The sequence below is a fragment of the Schistocerca serialis genome, chromosome 6 (assembly GCF_023864345.2).
Source record: "Schistocerca serialis cubense isolate TAMUIC-IGC-003099 chromosome 6, iqSchSeri2.2, whole genome shotgun sequence".
In the NCBI taxonomy this organism is placed as follows: Eukaryota; Metazoa; Arthropoda; class Insecta; order Orthoptera; family Acrididae; genus Schistocerca; species Schistocerca serialis.
The window spans coordinates 164,088,981-164,101,007 of record NC_064643.1 but is presented as its reverse complement, the minus strand read 5'-3'; the positions used below and the strand labels follow the sequence as shown (position 1 = coordinate 164,101,007).

General features: G+C 44.0%; 1 pseudogene; it reads left to right on the top strand.

Annotated features, from left to right (window-relative positions):
- Positions 1-1,374: 1,374 nt before the first annotated feature.
- Positions 1,375-1,492, top strand: LOC126485178 (5S ribosomal RNA; annotated as a pseudogene).
- Positions 1,493-12,027: the final 10,535 nt, after the last annotated feature.

Below are 12,027 nucleotides of genomic sequence, written 5' to 3'. Positions count from 1 at the left end.
AATTACTTAAACCTAACCATCCTAAGGACATAACACACATCCATGCCCAAGGCAGGATTCGAACATGCGACCGTAGCGGTCGCGTGGTTCCAGACTGTAGCGTCTAGAACCGCTCGGCCACTGCGGTCGGCAAACAGGATACATTAATGAGAAGTGTTGCCTAGCATCATTGTCAGTACTACAGATCTTGCCCTCTGTAGGTACAGAGACTAACCTGGGCAAGTGGCATCCCGCAAGAAGGACGATCACAGGTTCGGACAGCATAGCACCCTCCGCCGAAGAAGATCCCGCGACCGACGATCTGTCTTCTGCGCTGCGGACCCAACTTTAGAAGACGACAAGTTGGTGGAAGGAATGGTCAGAGACTCTTATTCAATCTCTCCAGATCTCTCCAGCTTCCAGATCTAACTTCCAAAGCGACACATAATTTATAGCCTCCATGTTCTTCTTGAGATATTTTTGAGTATGTTCGGTCTTATAGTGCGAAATGTATCCTCAACAGCATTGCACAGTTCTTCGTTTGTAACATGACGTGCAGATACAGGCTGACAATTGTTAAACTGTATGAAAAAAGAAACATAAATTAGTTACAAACTACGACGTGCACACATTTTATTCAACATGTAAACGCCAGAATAGATATTCGAATTTAGGTTATGACATGTTCGATATGCCTGCCATCCTTGGCGATAATGTGGCGCAGACGAATAGTGAAGTTCTGCATGACCCGCTGAAGTGTGGGAACATCCATGCCGTCGATGACCTCCAGAATGGTTGTTTTCAGCTAAGCAATGGTTTTGGGTTATTGCTGTACACCTTGTCTTTAAATATAGCTCCACAAAAAGCAGTTGCTTGCGTCCAGATCTGGAGAATGTGGCGGCCAATCGAGACCTATGCCAGTGCCCTCTGGGTACCCCAGAGCCAGAATGCGGTCCCCAAAGTGCTCCTCCAGTCGATGGAGTCGAGCTCTGTCTAGCACGAACCACATCATGTCGAAATGTTGGTCACTTTGGACAATGGGGATGAAATCGTCTTCCAAAACCTTCATGTACCGTTCGGTAATCACTGTGCCATCAAGGAATATCGCACCGATTATTCAGTGACTGTACTTGCACGCCACACAGTCACCCGTTTAGGGTGAAGAGACTTCTCGATCGCGATATGCGGATTCTCAGTCCCTTAAATGCGCCGATTTTGCTTACTGGTGAACCCATCCAAATGAAAGTGGGCTTCGTCTCTATACCGTACCATACTAATTCCCGTCATGCCCCACAGCCAAGAGTGCAGTTTGAACGTCCTAACGCAAGCTGTTCAGAAGTTGGGACGATTTTGTTTCATATAGTTTAATAATTATCAACCTTTACATGCAACATGGGCAATGGCCTTGCCGCAGTGGATACACCGGTTCCCGTCGGATCACCGAAGTTAAGCGCTGTCGGGAGTGGACAGCATTTGGATGGGTGACCATCCGGGCTGCCATGCGCTGTTTCCATTTTTCGGGGTGCACTCAGCCTCGTGATGCCAACTGAGGAGCTACTCGAACGAATAGTAGCGGCTCCGGTCAAAGAAAACCATCATAACGGCCAGGAGAGCTGTGTGCTGACCACACATCTAAGGAAGATACGGCGGTCGGATGGTCCCGATGGGCCACTTGTGGCCTGGAGACGGAGTGTTACATGCACCATAATGACAACCCCATAACGACTTGTCAGAGGAACACACACTGCAAGAGCATAGCGAGGAGGCGCTCCATCCTGCTGCAACCATTTGCGTTCTACGAGGTCCCTCTCCTCAAACAGAGGTATTACCCAAGCTTGCATCATGTGCAAATGATCTGCGCCATTCACATTCTATTTTAAAAAGTATGGTCTAAGCAAATGTTGAAATGCCATCGATGTCCATGTAGCTGACGCGGTTTTCTTCCTAACTCGACTGTGTAGTAATGATCCTCTTTAGCCCAAAAGGCAAAATTTCTACCACGTGAGGAGCGATAAATTGCATATTCATCTATAAACATAGCCTTGGCACGGTTCACTGTATTTGTAAATTGAGTTAACAAAGCATGGCATGCTTAAACGCTCTCATTCTGATCTATATCGGATACTCGTTTACGAGCGTCGGTAGGAAAGGTCTGACCTTAAGGTCTTTTTTCATGTGATGTCACGTTGTTGTCCTCGGTACATCGAGTTGCGAAGCACGTTTGCGTGTCGACTTCATAGGAGCTATAGTTCAATCGAAGCAGAGACACATGTTTCTTCTCAAGCCTTCTTCAAATGGCTCTGAGCACTATGGGACTTAACTTCTGAGGTCATCAGTGCCCTAGAACTTAGAACTACTTAAACCTAACTAACCTAAGGACATCACACACATTCATGCCCGAGGCAGGACTCGAACCTGCGAAAGTAGCGGTCGCTCGATTCCAGACTGTAGCGCCTAGAACCGCTCGGCGACCCCGGCCGGCGAGCCTTCTTCCTTCCACTTCGCGGCCTGTCTTCAGCACTGCCAAAGCAGAAGCACGTCTTTCCCCCAGCTGAAGTATTGCCTTTCGCGATGGAGCCTTATTAAATCTTTCCTAGACTGCTCCCATAATCTGTCTCATTGTCTGCCCCGTGTGTTGTCGTTCGTGCACCCACATACTTGTCACTAAGCGCTCCACAATAGTGTAACTATGACGGCTCACATCTGACATGGCTACAGATTAAAACTCGACTGCTACAGCGAAAACATGTAAGCATGAATTCCGACAATTGGTAAGAAGTTGCATAGCTACCAACCTGAATAATATTTGTTACTGAACGGGGGTTACCGCGGTACAGGGTAAATCTACAGTTTCTTTAATCGCTCACTGTAAACAAACGACTCGGGAATTTCTAAAGTGCCCTTGTTTTACCAATATCAAATGACAAATTTTAAAAATTTAGTAACGTCACAAATCAACAGAATCTTCTAGCAGTCGTCTGTAAAAATTTAAACAGCTACTCCCGTATAATGCTGAATAATATTCTAGTCAGGCATTTGGACGAGATGGAGGAGATTAGACCGCAAGTTCACGTGTTTGTTTATTAAGACAACACTGACACAGTCATCAGTGTGGATTCTAATATTTTTAGTTATAGCACGACATCTTTAAAAAAAATGGCTCCAAGCACTTTGGGACTTAACATCCGAAGTCATCAGTCCCCTAGACTTAGAACTACGTAAACCTAACTAACCTAAGGACATCACACACAACCATGCCCGAGACAGGATTCGAACCTGCGACCGTAGCAGCAGCGTGGTTTCGGAGTGAAGCGCCTAGAACAGCTCGGCCACAGCGGCTGGCCGACATCTTTCGAAGAGAATACAACCGACCGGGTAGCCGCGGTAGTAAGACATTGAACTCGTATTTGGGAGAAACGTGGCTCAAATCCCCGTCTAGCGTCACAGGTTTATGTTGTCCAATGTGTGCTTAAAACGTTTGAAGCCAATGCCGGGAGGCACAGGACACAGCCGACTTCGTTCCACGTCCTTCGCCAGTTAGTACTTGTGCTCCAGTTATATTCAACCCATCGTCTAAGGAATGTCGTCTAAAAACCGTGTGTAATGTAGAACATACCTGGTCCCCAGAAATACCCATACACACTATCCAGATGCCAACTAGGGGACATTAGAATGGCCGCTCATTATTCTTCAAGAGCCCAAATCAGAAAAGATAGTGATGTTGCACGCTGAAGTCTGGAGGGAAGTCGACATTCTGTCTCATCCCAAAGTTGTTCCACTGGCTTCAGGTCGGAACTCTGAGTAGGCTAACCAACTTGATGCACGTTACTGTCCACAAACTATTGCCTCACAGATGTTACTTTATGGTGAGGTGCACTGGCATGCTGATAGAAACAATCACCATCACCGAATTGTTTACTGTACACAGTACACGATGCTGTAACAGGGCTTTGTACCCTTCTGTACAAGGAGACCGCACCATAATAACGAAAAACACTCCCCTACTGCAATACTACCACTTTGGTATTCACTGTTGGCACTTCACATGATGGAAGGTAATGTTTTCTAGGCATTCATCAAACAAAGGTGATGTGTTCAAGAGTAGCATCACATATTTTTAAAAATAAAGTACTAACAAAATGTCAGCTTGGTTTTCAAAAAGGCTTTTCAACAGAATTACTATATATGCTTTCACTGATCACATATTAAATGTTCTGAATAATCGAAAATCACCCATTGGACTATTTTGTGATCTCTCAAAGGCTTTTGACTGTTTGAATTATGAAAATCTTCTCGATAAGGTTAAATATTGTGGTATGCCTGGGACAGCACACAAATGGTTTAATTCATATGTAAGTGGAAGAATGCAGAAGGTTAAAATTAACAGTACAGATCTCCAAAAAATCAGCAGAGTCCTCTAACTGGGGACATATCACGAATGGTGTCCCACAGGGTTCAGTCTGGGGCCCCTTATTGTTCTTAATATACACTGAAGAGCCAAAGAAACTGGTATACCTGCCTAATATTGTAGGACCCCCGCAAGCACGCGGAAGTGCGACAGCACGACGTGGCATGGACACGACTAATGTCTGAAGTAGTGCTGGAGGGTACTGACAACATGAATGCTGCAGGACTGTTCATAAATCAGTAAGAATACGAGGGGTGGAGATCTCTTCTAAATATCACGTTGCAAAGTATCCCAGATATGCTCAAGAATGTTCATGTCTGGGGAATTTGGCGCCCAGCGGAAGTGTTTAAAGTCAGAAGAGTGTTCCTGGAGCCATTCTGTAGCAATTCTGGACGGAGGGGTGTAGCATTGCCCTTCTGGGATTGTCCAAGTCCGTCGGAATGCACAATGGACACGAATGGATGCAGGTGATCAGACAGGATGCTTACGTACGTGCCACCTCTCAGAGTCGTATCTAAACGTATCAGGGTCCCATATCAGTCCAACTGCACATGGCCCACATCTTTACAGAGCCTACAACAGCTTCAATAGTCCACTGCTGACATGCACGGTCCGTGGATTCATGAGATTGTCTCCATCCGTATACACGTCTATTCACTCGACGCAATTTGAAACGAGACTCGTCCGACCAGGCAGCATGTTTCCAGTCATCAAGAGTGCAATGTTGGCGTTAACAGGCCAAGGCGACGCGTAAAGGTTTGTGGCGTGCAGTCATCAAAGGTACACGAGTGGGCCTTCGGCTCCGAAAGCCCATATCGATGATGTTTCGTTGAATGGTTCACACGCTGACACTTGTTGATGGTCCAGAATTGATATCTGCAACAATTTGCGGAACGGTTGCGCTTCTGTCATGTTGAACGATTCTCTTCAGTCGTCGTTGGTTGAGTTCTTGCAGGGTCCTTTTTCGGCAGCAGCGATGTCGCAGACTTGATGTTTTACCGGATTCTTGATATTCTCGGCACACTCTTAAAATGGTCGTACGAGAAGACCTCCATTTCATCGCTACCTCGGATATGCTGTGTTACATCGCTCTTGAGATGACTATAACACCACTTTGAAACTCACTTAAATCTTGATAACCTGTCATTGTAGCAGCAGTAACCAATCTAACAACTGCGCCAGACACTTGTTGTCCTATATAGGCGTCGCTGACCGCAGTGGCGTATTCTGCCTGTTTACATATCTCTGTATTTGAATACGCATGCCTGTACCAGTTCCTTTGGAGATTCAATTAATGACTTGCCACTCTATATTAATGAAAATGCAAAGCTAGCTCTTTTTCCCGATGACACAAGTATAGTAATCATGCCCAATAAACAAGAATCAGCAAAAAAAATCGTAAATAATGTCTTTCAGATAATTATCAAGCGGTTCTCTGCAAATAGACTCTCATTAAATTTTGAGAAAACACAGTACAAACAATTCTGCACAGTAAATGGTATAACACCATGAATAAAAATAGACTTTGAACAGAAGGTTATTGCTAAGGTAGAATATTCAAAATTTCTGGGTGAGTGCATTAGAAATTGAACTGGAAGAAACACATTGATGTTCTGCTGAAACGGGTAGGTTCAGCTATTTATGCTATTAGGGTTACTGCAAATTTTGTTGATAAACATACCAATAAATTAGCCTACTATGCCTATTTCCATTCATTGTTGTTGTTGTTGTGGTCTTTTTGATGCAGCTCTCCATGCTACTCTATCCTGTGCAAGCTTTTTCATCTCCCAGTACTTACTGCAACCTACATCCTTCTGAATCTGCTTAGTGTATTCATCTCTTGGTCTCCCCCTACGATTTTTACCCTCCACGCTGCCCTCCAATACTAAATTGGTGATCCCTTGATGCCTCAGAACATGTCCTACCAACCGATCCCTTCTTCTGGTCAAGTTGTGCCACAAACTTCTCTTCTCCCCAATCCTATTCAATACTTCCTCATTAGTTATGTGATCTACCCATCTAATCTTCAGCATTCTTCTGTAGCACCACATTTCGAAAGCTTCTATTCTCTTCTTGTCCAAACTATTTATCGTCCATGTTTCACTTCCATACATGGCTACACTCCATACGAATACTTTCAGAAATGACTTCCTGACACTTAAATCAATACTGGATGTTAACAAATTTCTCTTCTTCAGAAACGCTTTCCTCGCCATTGCCAGCCTACATTTTATATCCTCTCTACTTCGACCATCATCAGTTATTTTGCTCCCCAAATATCAAAACTCCTTTACTACTTTAAGTGCTTCATTTCCTAATCTAATTCCCTCAGCATCACCCGACTTAATTAGACTACATTCCATTATCCTTGTTTTGCTTTTGTTGATGTTCATCTTATATCCTCCTTTCAAGATACTGTCCATTCCATTCAACTGCTATTCCAAGTCCTTTGCTGTCTCTGACAGAATTACAATGTCATCGGCGAACCTCAAAGTTTTTATTTCTTCTCCATGAATTTTAATACCCACTCCGAATTTTTCTTTTGTTTCCTTTACTGCTTGCTCAATATACAGATTGAACAACATCGGGGACAGGCTACAACCCTGTCTTACTCCCTTCCCAACCACTGCTTCCCTTTCATGTCCCTCGACTCTTATAACTGCCATCTGGTTTCTGTACAAATTGTAAATAGCCTTTCGCTCCCTGTATTTTACCCCTGCCACCTTTAGAATTTGAAAGAGAGTATTCCAGTCAACATTGTCAAAAGCTTTCTCTAAGTCTACAAATGCTAGAAACGTAGGTTTGCTTTTCCTTAATCTTTCTTCTAAGATAAGTCGTAAGGTCAGTATTGCCTCACGTGTTCCATTTCCATTCATATGGCATCATATTTTGGGGTAACAGAATAATAGCTGGAGCCCACCCAAGATCACCTTGCAGACATTTATTTAAGGTACTTATGATATTCACAGTACATTCACTTATGAAATTTGTCATTAGTAACCCATCCCAATTCAAAAATAACAGCTAAGTGCATAGCCACAACACTAGAAGAAAGGGTGATCTTCACTACTTTGTGTTAAAGCTGACTTTGGCACGGAAAGGAATTAATTATGCTGCCACAAAAATCTTTGGTCATTTGCGAAATAGCATTACAAGTCAGATGGCCAATCAACATTTAAAAAATAAAATTAAAAGAATTTTTGAATGACAATTCCTTCTGCTCAATAGATGAATTTTTAGATATGAAGTAGTAGCTGTAATATATATATATATATATAGAGCAAATGAATACCAACTGCCTCTCTGCATTGCCTTTGTTGATCTTGAAAAGGCGATTGACTCCGTTAGCCATATAGCTGTGCTCCAAGCTTTGAGCAAGGAGTGGGAGCAGCGTACAAATAAGTGCTCTCAATATCTACGAGACTTCTTCAGCTTGTCTTAATATCGGCGAATCAACTCAGGAATTCCGCATCATGAAGGGAGTCAAGCAAGGCGATTCCATCTCCCCAAAACTGTTCTTGGCTGTACTGGAAATGGCTATGTCAAAGTTGAGCTGGGAAGGTAAGGGAATTAGAATTAATGGTAGAAGGCTTAGCAACTTGAGTTTCGTCAATGATATTGCCTTACTGGCCAACGACTTCGCAGAGCTCCAAAATTTAGTTACAGATCTTGCGTCGGAATATCAGTTGGTTGGCTTGAACATGAACCTTTCCATAACAAAAGTAATGTCCAACAAATGGGTCCCAGCTGGAGATGTGAAAGTGAAGGATAGTCCATTAGAAGAGGTCAGTGAATATATCTACCTTGGCCAGATTATAAATATGAAGAGAGATGTAAGGTCTGAAATCTATCGGCAAATCAAGCTTGGTTGGCAAGCATTTGGGAGGAATTCAACAGTATTCAGCTCAAAAATGCCAGTAAGTCTGAAGAAAACAATATTTGATCAATGTAGTCTTCCTGTGTTGACGTATGGTTGCGAGACATGGACACTGAACTTATTTACAAAAGGGAAACTTAGGACAGCACAGAGAGCCATGGGAATATCAATGCTGGGCTATGCAAGAAAGGACAGGAAAAGGGCAGATGACATCCGGTCTGTGACGAAGGTTAACATCTTAGAGACAATAGACTCCTTGAAATATCAGTGGGCTGGCCACATCGTGAGAAGAAAAGACGGCACATGGATGAAGCTAGTACAGGAGTGGAGTCCGAGAGAGCATTGGAGGCCTAGAGGTAGACCACCAGACAGATGGGACAAAGATCCCAAGAAGATCGCTGGTAGCACCTGGCAGAGAACTGCCTAAGACCGTTCCACTTGTGAACGACTGCTGAGAGCCTACCTGAGTCCACGACTCGTTGAGGCCACATCATTTAATGACTGAATTGGCTGATGATGATATCTTAAGTTACTGCTTCAAATCTAAAAATTTATATACAGAATGATTATAATTAAAGTTGAACTTTCAAATCGCTGTGGAAATAACATCACTGGTTAGAATGACGTCAAATTGCAACGGAATATTATCAGATAATGGGGAAAACTTATTTTTTTAGCTCCCAACACACAATATATGCTCTGGCTGGACTGCTGGTAGCACCTGGAACTAACCAGTAATTCCTTCCGCGTTTCCTTCAATCGCTCGACAACCTCCGTCTGTCAGTAAATGAGGTCTGCCTGATCTTAGTTTAGCTGTGGTTGTTCTGTTTCGTTTCCACTTCACAATCGCATCAACAGTCAAAGTGGGCAGCTTTAGGAGTGCTGATGGATTTGTTACCCAGGTAACATTCAATGCCTGGGCCGCGTTCGGAGTCACTGTCTCCAGAACGGCCTATTATGCTGACGTGCTCCTCTACTACAACACTCCCCAGCTCCTTTTATGCTGGCGAGTCTGCTTGTGATGGCATCTGGTGGTCAATTCCGCATTACGTAGGGGTGTCCGGATATTTTTCATCAAATAGTGTAGCAGTAGATTTTCCAAAGAGAATGTCACCGACCGAGAGGTCGCATGGTCAAGCCATTGGACTCGCATTCGGGAGAACCATAATTCAAAACCAGTGCCGATCCAGATTTAGGTTCTCCAACGTTTTCCTAAATCGTCTGGGGCAAATTCCTGGATGGTTTTTCTGAAAAGGACACCGACGATTTCGTATCCCAATCGGCACTTGTCCTCCACTTATTGCGAACTTTTCGTCTAAGGAATGTCGTCAGTGTGGTAGGACACACATGATTCGCAGAACGCCCATATAAGCCGTCATATTAATGTTCATTGGCATTTACGGCACAATCGACAGAAATCCGGAAATATTTTATCTATTTATTTTCTCTCATTGTGACTGATTTTGGTGTGCGGTGGTGGCCGTGGGTTCTGGCTAAGAGGTTTGTGTGGGGAACCACGGTCTCTATAAAGTAATACATAAGATAACCCAAGTAGTCATAACGCATCTTGCAAAAAGAAATGCAGCATGTACCACAAGCCATACGGTAGTGGGAAACCGTCATAAAATCTTAACAGCAATTAGATTACCTCTATTTCTATTCTTCTTCATCTATTGATTGGTCAGTTAGAGCTTATTCTATAAGATGTAGTTCACGTTTCTTGTTCGTGTCAAGTCATATACACTGGTCAGACAGAACAGTGTGACTACCTTCTTAATAGCCGGTACGTCCAACTTTCGTACGGATAACAGTGGCGACAGGTCGTGGTATGGAAGCAATGACGCATTGAAAGGTCGCTGAGGGAGTATCCAACACATCTGCACCCCTGTCACACAATCTTCAACCAGGCCGGGAATCGAATGCGGGACAGCTTGCATGGAAGGCGAGCACATCACCACCCAGCCAAGCAGGCGTCCATTCTGTGTTGCAATATCACTGGGAGTATGCAAGCGTTAAAGTAAACGGACAGTGGTGCATCACATTCAAGCTACTGGACCCTGTGGAGAGGATCCTTGCCGTTCGAATACTGCAGCCGTGTTTCTCTCATGGAGAGAAGTCGATATGGAGAATGTAGTTTTTAATCGCGACGCAATATCTATGCTGCATCATCAAAATGAGGGGGCGAGAGCTAAGGAAATTGGGCAGCTGTGCATCGGATACAAGCTAGTGGTCTCAGCGGATAGGTTTCATGTGGAAACCGCAGTCGTGTTAAACTCTTGGAAAAAAGCCTCATGGAGCCTGTAATTTTCAATCACGAAGCAACTGTTGTGCTGCATCATCAAAAGGAGTGTACGAGAGCTACAGTAAGTGGGAAGTTGAGCACCGGATACAAGTTACTGGTCTCTGAGAAAAGGTTACATGTGGCAACCGCAGCCGTATTAGACTCTTGGAGAAAAGCGGCATGGAGAATGTAATTTTCAATCACAACGCAAGTTGTGTGCTGTATCATCAAAAAGAGGGTGCGAGAACTTACAGTAAGTGGGCAGCTGTGCATTGGATACAAGCTAGTGGCCTCTGCGGATATGTTCAATGTGGCAACAGCAGTCGTATTAGACTCTTGGAGAAAAGCTGCATGGAACCTGTAATTTTCAATCACGACGAAATTTATGTGCTGAATCATCAAAAGGAGGGTGCGAGAGCTACAGTAATTAGGCAGTTGTGGCTCGGATACAAGTTACTGATCTCCGAGAAAAGGTTACATGTGGCAACTGCAGCCGTGTTAGACTCTTGTAGGAAAGCGGCATGGAGTATGTAATTTTAAACACAACGCAATCAGTGTGTGATATCACATCAAAAAGAGGGTGCGAGAGCTATAGTAAGTGGGCAGTAGTGGATTGGATACAAGCTACTGGTCTCTGAGAAAAGATTACATGTGGCAACCGCATCCCTGTCAGGCCCTCGGATAAAAGATGCATGGAAGCTGTAATTTTCAATCACGACGCAATTTGTGTGCTCCAATAACAAAAGGAGGGTGCGAGAGCTACAGTAAATGAGCAGTTGTGCATCGGATACAAGCTAGTGTCCTCTGTGGATAGGTTCAATATGGCAACAGCAGTCGTGTTAGACTCTTGGAGAAAAGCTGCATGGAACCTGTAATTTTCAATTACGACGAAATTTGTGTGCTGAATCATCAAAAGGAGGGTGCGAGAGCTACAGTAATTAGGCAGTTGTGGATCGGATACAAGTTACTGGTCTCCGAAAAAGGTTACATGTGGCAACTGCAGCCCTGTCAGACCCTTGGAGAAATGAGTGATGGAGCCTGTAATTTTCAATCACGACGCAATTTGTGTGCCCCAACAACAAAAGGAGGGTGCGGGAGCTTCAGTAAGTGGCAAGTTGTGCAACAGATACAAGCTACTGTTTTCTGAGAAACGGTTCCATGTGGCAACCGCAGCCCTGCCATACCTTTGGAGAAAAGCGGAATGGAACCTGTAATCTTAAATCACGACGCAAATTGTGTGCTGCATCATCAAAAGAAGGGTGCGAGAGATACAGTAATTTGGCGATTTCGCATCGGATAGAAGCTACTGGTCTCTGAGAAACGATTCAATGTGGCAACCGCAGCCCTCTCAGACATTTTGAGAAAACAGTCATGGAGCCTGCAATTTTCAATCACGACGCAATTTGTGTGCTCCATCATCAAAAGAATGGTGTGGGAGCTACAGTAAGTGGGCAGTTGTGGATCGGCAACAAATTACTGGTC